Genomic DNA, 6,360 nt, shown 5'->3' on the forward strand with positions numbered 1-6,360 from the left:
CCAAATTGTATTTGAGAGTATTTAAACTTCTGACCCACTGGGAATGTGATGAAAGAAATTAAAGCTACAATAAATCATTCTCTTTACTATTTTTCTGATATTTCACATTCTTAAAATAAAGTAGTGATCCTAACTGACCTAAGACAGGAATTTTTTACTAGGATTAAATGTCAGGAATTGTGAAAAACTGAGTTAAATATATTTGGCTAAAGTGTACGTAAACTTCCAACTTCAACTGTAATTATCATTCTTTGTGAAGACTGAGGGCTACTATTGAGTGAGTTTTGCAAGGGCAGTCCCGCCCCTGTGGCTACATCACATCGTTCTGCTACTTCGCTTCTACTACTTACAAGCTTCCTTTTGTGCTTTTATTTTGAGATTTGCTACGTGCAATTATGTCTATGTTTCTGTCCGGTTTTGAGGAGCGTCCGTGCGAGCTGGTGAGACAATATGAGAACCTTTATGTTCGGACAATCATGCAAAAAGACAACAGATGGAGGGAGATATCAAAAAATTTGAAAATCGTACTGATATCAAAGATTCGGGTTCGGTATGTTCCCAATCTGAAAAGGGTGAATGAGACAAGGAGTGAGGCTGCTGCTGGTGTGTGTGTCCCAGTGATTGTGCGACAACTAGATTGGCTTTGTGATTACGCAAAATACCGGCACTGTAACAGTGACTGTCCAATGCCACAAAAGCAAAAGATGCATACTTTTTGAAGAAGACATGAGTTGCCTGCAAGGCCCTTTAGTACAGTGCCTTTTAAAACAGAGCTTGGTAAATGCAAAGTGACGTGCGACATACACCTAGTTTCTTAAAACGGGTCACGCATGGTGACAACTATGTTTTTTTGTGAAATTATACAGCGAGCACTGATCTGGTGTCCTGAGTGAATTTAAGTATGCTCCCTCTAACTCTCTCTCTTTCCCTCCCCTCCTGGAGGACCAGAGCCCTAGGACCATGCCTCAGGACTACCTGACCTGATGACTCCTGGCCATCCCCAGTCCACCTGGTTGTGCTGCTGCTGCTCCAGTTTCAATTGTTCTGCCTGCGGCTATGGAACCCTGACCTGTTCACCAGACGTGCTAGCTTGTCCCGGACCTGCTGTATTCAAATCTCTCTCTTTCTCTCTTTCTTTCTCTCTTTCTCTCTTTCTCTCTTTCTCTCTTTCTCTTTCTTTCTTTCTTTCTTTCTTTCTTTCTTTCTTTCTCTCTCTCTACCACACCTGTTGTCTAAACCTCTGAATGTTTGGCTATGAAAACCCAACTGACATTTACTCCTGAGGTACTGACCTGTTCCACCCTCTGCTACTATTATTTGACCCTGTTGGTCATCTACGAACGTTTGAACATCTTGAAGAACAATCTGGCCTTAATGGCTGTGTACTCTTATAATCTCCATGCGGCATAGCCAGAAGAGGATTGGCCACCCCTAAGAGTCTGTTTCCTCTCTAGGGTTCTTCCTAGGTTCCTAACTTTTAAGGGAGTTTTTCCTAGCACGCCGTGCTTCTACGTCTGCATTGCTTGCTGCTTGGGGTTTAAGGCTGAGTTTCTGTATTAGCACTTTGGGACAACTGCTGATGTAAAAAGGTCTTTATGAGTAAATTATATTGGAAAATGATCAAGATGTTTGTATGTGGCTGCTATGAAAGTGAACAGTGTTTGCTTGTGATCAGGGGTGTATTCATTCAACGATTCTTTTCTTAAACGGAAACAAACAGAACGAAACAGCACGCAACTGTTGTACTAATGATTACACCCCTGATCAGGTATAGATGTGTAATGCTCGAAGACGATGGGTGTGGAGTCAGGCACAGAGAGCAGAAGTATCTGGGGAAAAAACGCTTTAATGTCCAAAACAGGAACACGTACAATGGGGAAACATACCAAACCCAAGTGCAACTGGTAATACCGGACAGCGAAAACCCAACAATAATCAGAGTACACCTTTAACATAAACAGTAACAAGCCCGCACAAACACAGGCGGACTAACCAAACTTAAATAACCCCAACCCAAAAACCCAACAAGGAACAGGTGAAAACAATTAGACAAAACCAAATGAAAAGGGAAAAGAGGGATCGGTGGCAGCCAGTCGACCGGAGACGATGACCACCGAGCGCCACCTGAACGGAAGGGGAGCTACCTTCGGTGATATTCGTGACAAGATGCAGACTAGAATGTGCAAGGCAGTATTGAATGTTTCACTGTCTGTCACCTTGATTACTAAAATGTTTTTCTCGACCTGTGAATCTACGTTGTAAACTTTAATTTATAGGCTAGGTTGTAGCAATCTCATAATGTGTGTAGGAAAAACCTGAGAATCATGTAGTAGCCAACACCTATTGATTCTCTCTCTCTCTCTCTCTCTCTCTCTCTCTCTCTCTCAATCCTCTGAATGCTCAGCTATGAAAACCCAAATGAAATGTACTCCTGAGGTACTGACCTGATGCACAGGCTACAACCACTGTTATTATTATTTGACCTTGCTGGTCATCTCTCTCTCGCTTTTTCTCTCTCACTCTCTCTGAAATTCAATAGGCATTAATGACAATGTCAATGTTGTCAACGTGAAGTGATAAACATGACGAAAACAGCAACTACAATAGGAATAGTACATATATTATATCATATAATATATATATAGATGAAATAGAACAAATCAATATCCAATACAGAAATGCAATAATGTTCAACGTTGAGAATGTAATTCAACAAAGAAAAATGGCTGTTGATGTTGTGTATTACCTCTAATACTGCATATAGATTAAATTGTACATAGAGACATATAAAAGTAATCTCAATAGTTGTCTGTCTCTCATTTTCTAGAAAGTTGCAGAACTAACATTACCGGTTGATCAATAGAACAATAACCATAGTAACCAGAATAACATCAACTTGCTACCAGGAAGCTACTACTGTCTTGAATTCTTTGAATAAGACAAATATTTTCCCTGCAGAAAGGTGTGTGACTGCGTAGGCCATTCAAGGATTGGTCTACGCAGACCCACAACACGCTAACAACCAACAGTTGACATCTAAAAGCTTAACGCATTCTCTGGAGTCACGCAGGCTTCAGAAACGAATCACAATCCTTGACTCTTTCCACATTTTGTTGTGTTACAGCATGAATTGTAAATGGATTAAATTGAGATTTGTCACTGGCCTACACACAATACCCCATAATGTCAAAGTGGAATTACAGTGTTTCTCAATTGCTAAAACACAATTTCTGAATTTTTGGTGGTCTTCCTAAGCCAGGATTCAGACACAGCTAGAACATCCGGGTTGGCAGAGTGTGCTAAAGAAGTGAATAAAACAAACTTAGGGAGGAGGCTTCTAATGTTAACATGCATGAAACCAAGGCTATTACGGTTACAGAAGTCAGCAAAAGAGAGCGCCTGGGGAATAGGAGTGGAGCTAGGCACTGATGACTCCTGGCTGTCCCCAGTCCACCTGGTTGTGCTGCTGCTCCAGATACAACTGTTCTGCCTGTGGACCCCTGTCCTGTTCACTGGACGTGCTACCTTGTCCTGGACCTGCTGTTTTCAAATTTCTTTCTTTCTTTCTTTCTTTCTTTCTTTCTTTCTTTCTTTCTTTCTTTCTTTCTTTCTTTCTTTCTTTCTTTCTTTCTTTCTTTCTCTAACACACCTGTTGTCTAAATCTCTGAATGCTCAGATATGAAAACCCAACTGACAATTACTCCTGAGGTACTGACCTGTTGCACCTTCTTCAACCACTATGATTATTAGAATTTGACCCTGCTGGTCATCTATGAACGTTTGAACATTTAGGAGTGGCCAGCCAGAAGACGACTGGCCACTCCTAAGAGCCTAGTTCCTCTCTAAGGGTTCTTCCTAGGTTTTTGCCTTTCAAGGGAGATTTTCCTTGCTTCTACATCTGCATTGTCACAATCGTCGTAATAACATTCGGACCAAAGGGCAGCGTGATATGGGTTCCACATGTTTAATGAATGAAACGCACAAAACCAATAAAGATCGAACGAAAAGTGGCGTAAATGAAGTGCTCACAGGCAACTACACATAAACAAGATCCCACAAAACACAGTGGGGAAATGGCTGCCTAAATATGATCCCCAGTCAGAGAAAAACAGCTGCCTCTGATTGGGAACCATACCAGGCCAACATATAAATAAACAACCTAGTTTACCCACCCTAGTCACACCCCGACCTAACCAAAATAGAGAATAAAAAGGCTCTCTATGGTCAGGGCGTGACATGCATTGCTTGCTGTTTGGGGTTTAAGGTTGAGTTTCTGTATTAGCACTTTGTGACAACTGCTGATGTAAAACGGTCTTGATAAAAACTTCAGCGATGTCATTTACAAAATAACCTCCAATACCCTACTCAGTAAATTGGATGCAGTCTATCACAGTGCCATCCGTTTTGTCACCAAAGCCCCATATACTTCCCACCACTGCGACCTGAACGCTCTCGTTGGCTGGCCCTTGCTTCATACTCGTCGCCAAACCCACTGGCTCCAGGTCATCTACAAGACCCTGCTAGATAAAGTCCCCCCTTATTTCAACTTGCTGGTCACCATAGAAGCACCCAGCTGTAGCACGTGCTCCAGCAGGTATATCTCTCTGGTCACCCCCAAAACCAATTCTTCCTTTGGCCGCCTCTCCTTCCAGTTCTCTGCTGCTAATGACTGGAACGAACTACAAAAATCTCTGAAACTGGAAACACTTATCTCCCTCACTAGCTTTAAGCACCAGCTGTCAGAGCAGCTCACAGATTACTGCACCTGTACATAGCCCATCTATAATTTAGCCCAAACAACTACCTCTCCCCCTACATACCTGAATTTGTCCAATAGAAACTATCATTTGCAACTGTTGGACTAACGATTAGGTGTAGATAAAGGCAAGACTGTGCATTGCAGTATTGATTGTGTCACTGTCTGTCACCTTAATTACTAACGTTTATTAGGACCTGTACACCTACGTTGTAAACGTTCATTTATAGGCTAGGTTGTAGGGTGAATGGAATATGAATGACAGTCATCCAATATGAAAATAGAAAAAAAATAATAATAGAAAAAAACCCGTATTGTCCTCCTTCATCTTAAAGTCTCCAACTGATGTACAGTTTTTCAGTGTACATACTGATGTCTGGAAGTTCCTGGGGAAGGGCTGGCTTCTCAACAACCAAGATGTGACACACACAGAAACATGTGCCTTGTGGTGACCACACCCTCCGTTCTCTCTCTCTCTCTCTCTCTCTCTCTCTCTCTCTCTCTCTCTCTCTCTCTCTCTCTCTCTCTCTCTCTCTCTCTCCACACCACACCACACCACACCTGTTGTCTAAACCTATGAATGCTTGGATATAAAAACCCAACTGAAATGTACTCCTGAGGTACTGACCTGATGCACAGGCTACAACCACTGTGTTTATTATTTGACCTTGCTGGTCATCTCTCTCTCGCTTTTTCTCTCTCACTCTCTCTGAAATTCAATAGGCAGTAATGACGAGGTCAAAGCAAAGTGATACAGGTACACATACGAAATCAACAGCAACAACAATAGGAATAGTACACGTAATACCGAAGAAATGATACACATATAACAAATAAAACAAATCAATATCCAATAGAGAAATGCAATAATGGTCAACGTTGAGAATGTAATTCAACAAACAAAAATGACATGTTGTACTGATGTTGTGTATTACCTTTAATACAGTATATGGATAAAATAGGACATAGCACAGAGACTGATGGATTTGGATTAATAACTTTAAATGTTATTGATCATTAGTTTATAATAGAAACTTGAGGGGTGCCATTGCCAAGAGACTACACTAGAGGTTAATGGTTATCTATTGGGCAAGGTATATGGTGGGTGCAATTAAGCTTGGAATGTACTGAGTGTCGGGACAACAATCACATGTGGCAGGCAAGGGGAGAGAGCTATGGATTAGTTATGAAGGGGACGAGGTCAGGTAAGGTCATGTTAAGGGAAAAGGAAAAGTGTATTGCCCGTATCCCTTTGTTTCTGAGCAAGTGGTCCTGTGGAGGGTAAAACTTTAGCGTATCGGTTTATCAGCCAGACCCGTAAGGAGGCTGAAGGTCCCAGCCACAGTGGCCATGCGGCAGTAGAGTGTGTGTGTGGATGGATAAAAGTCACCTGCTTGTGTACTAGGAAAAAAAGGTTGCCATTCAGGGTTAGAAGAAAAGCAATACGTTATTTGAACGCTGTTGGATTTGGGTATATTAGCAGTAGCAATAAAGAGGGGTTTGTTTTTAATGCCCTGTTGGGGTGAGGAACCATGACAGATTGTGGAAATAGGAAGACGAGTGTGAATCATTTTGGTAATGTTATCAACAACAGTGTTATCAAC

Source organism: Oncorhynchus masou, chromosome 20 (genome assembly GCF_036934945.1).
Source record: "Oncorhynchus masou masou isolate Uvic2021 chromosome 20, UVic_Omas_1.1, whole genome shotgun sequence".
NCBI lineage: Eukaryota > Metazoa > Chordata > Actinopteri > Salmoniformes > Salmonidae > Oncorhynchus > Oncorhynchus masou.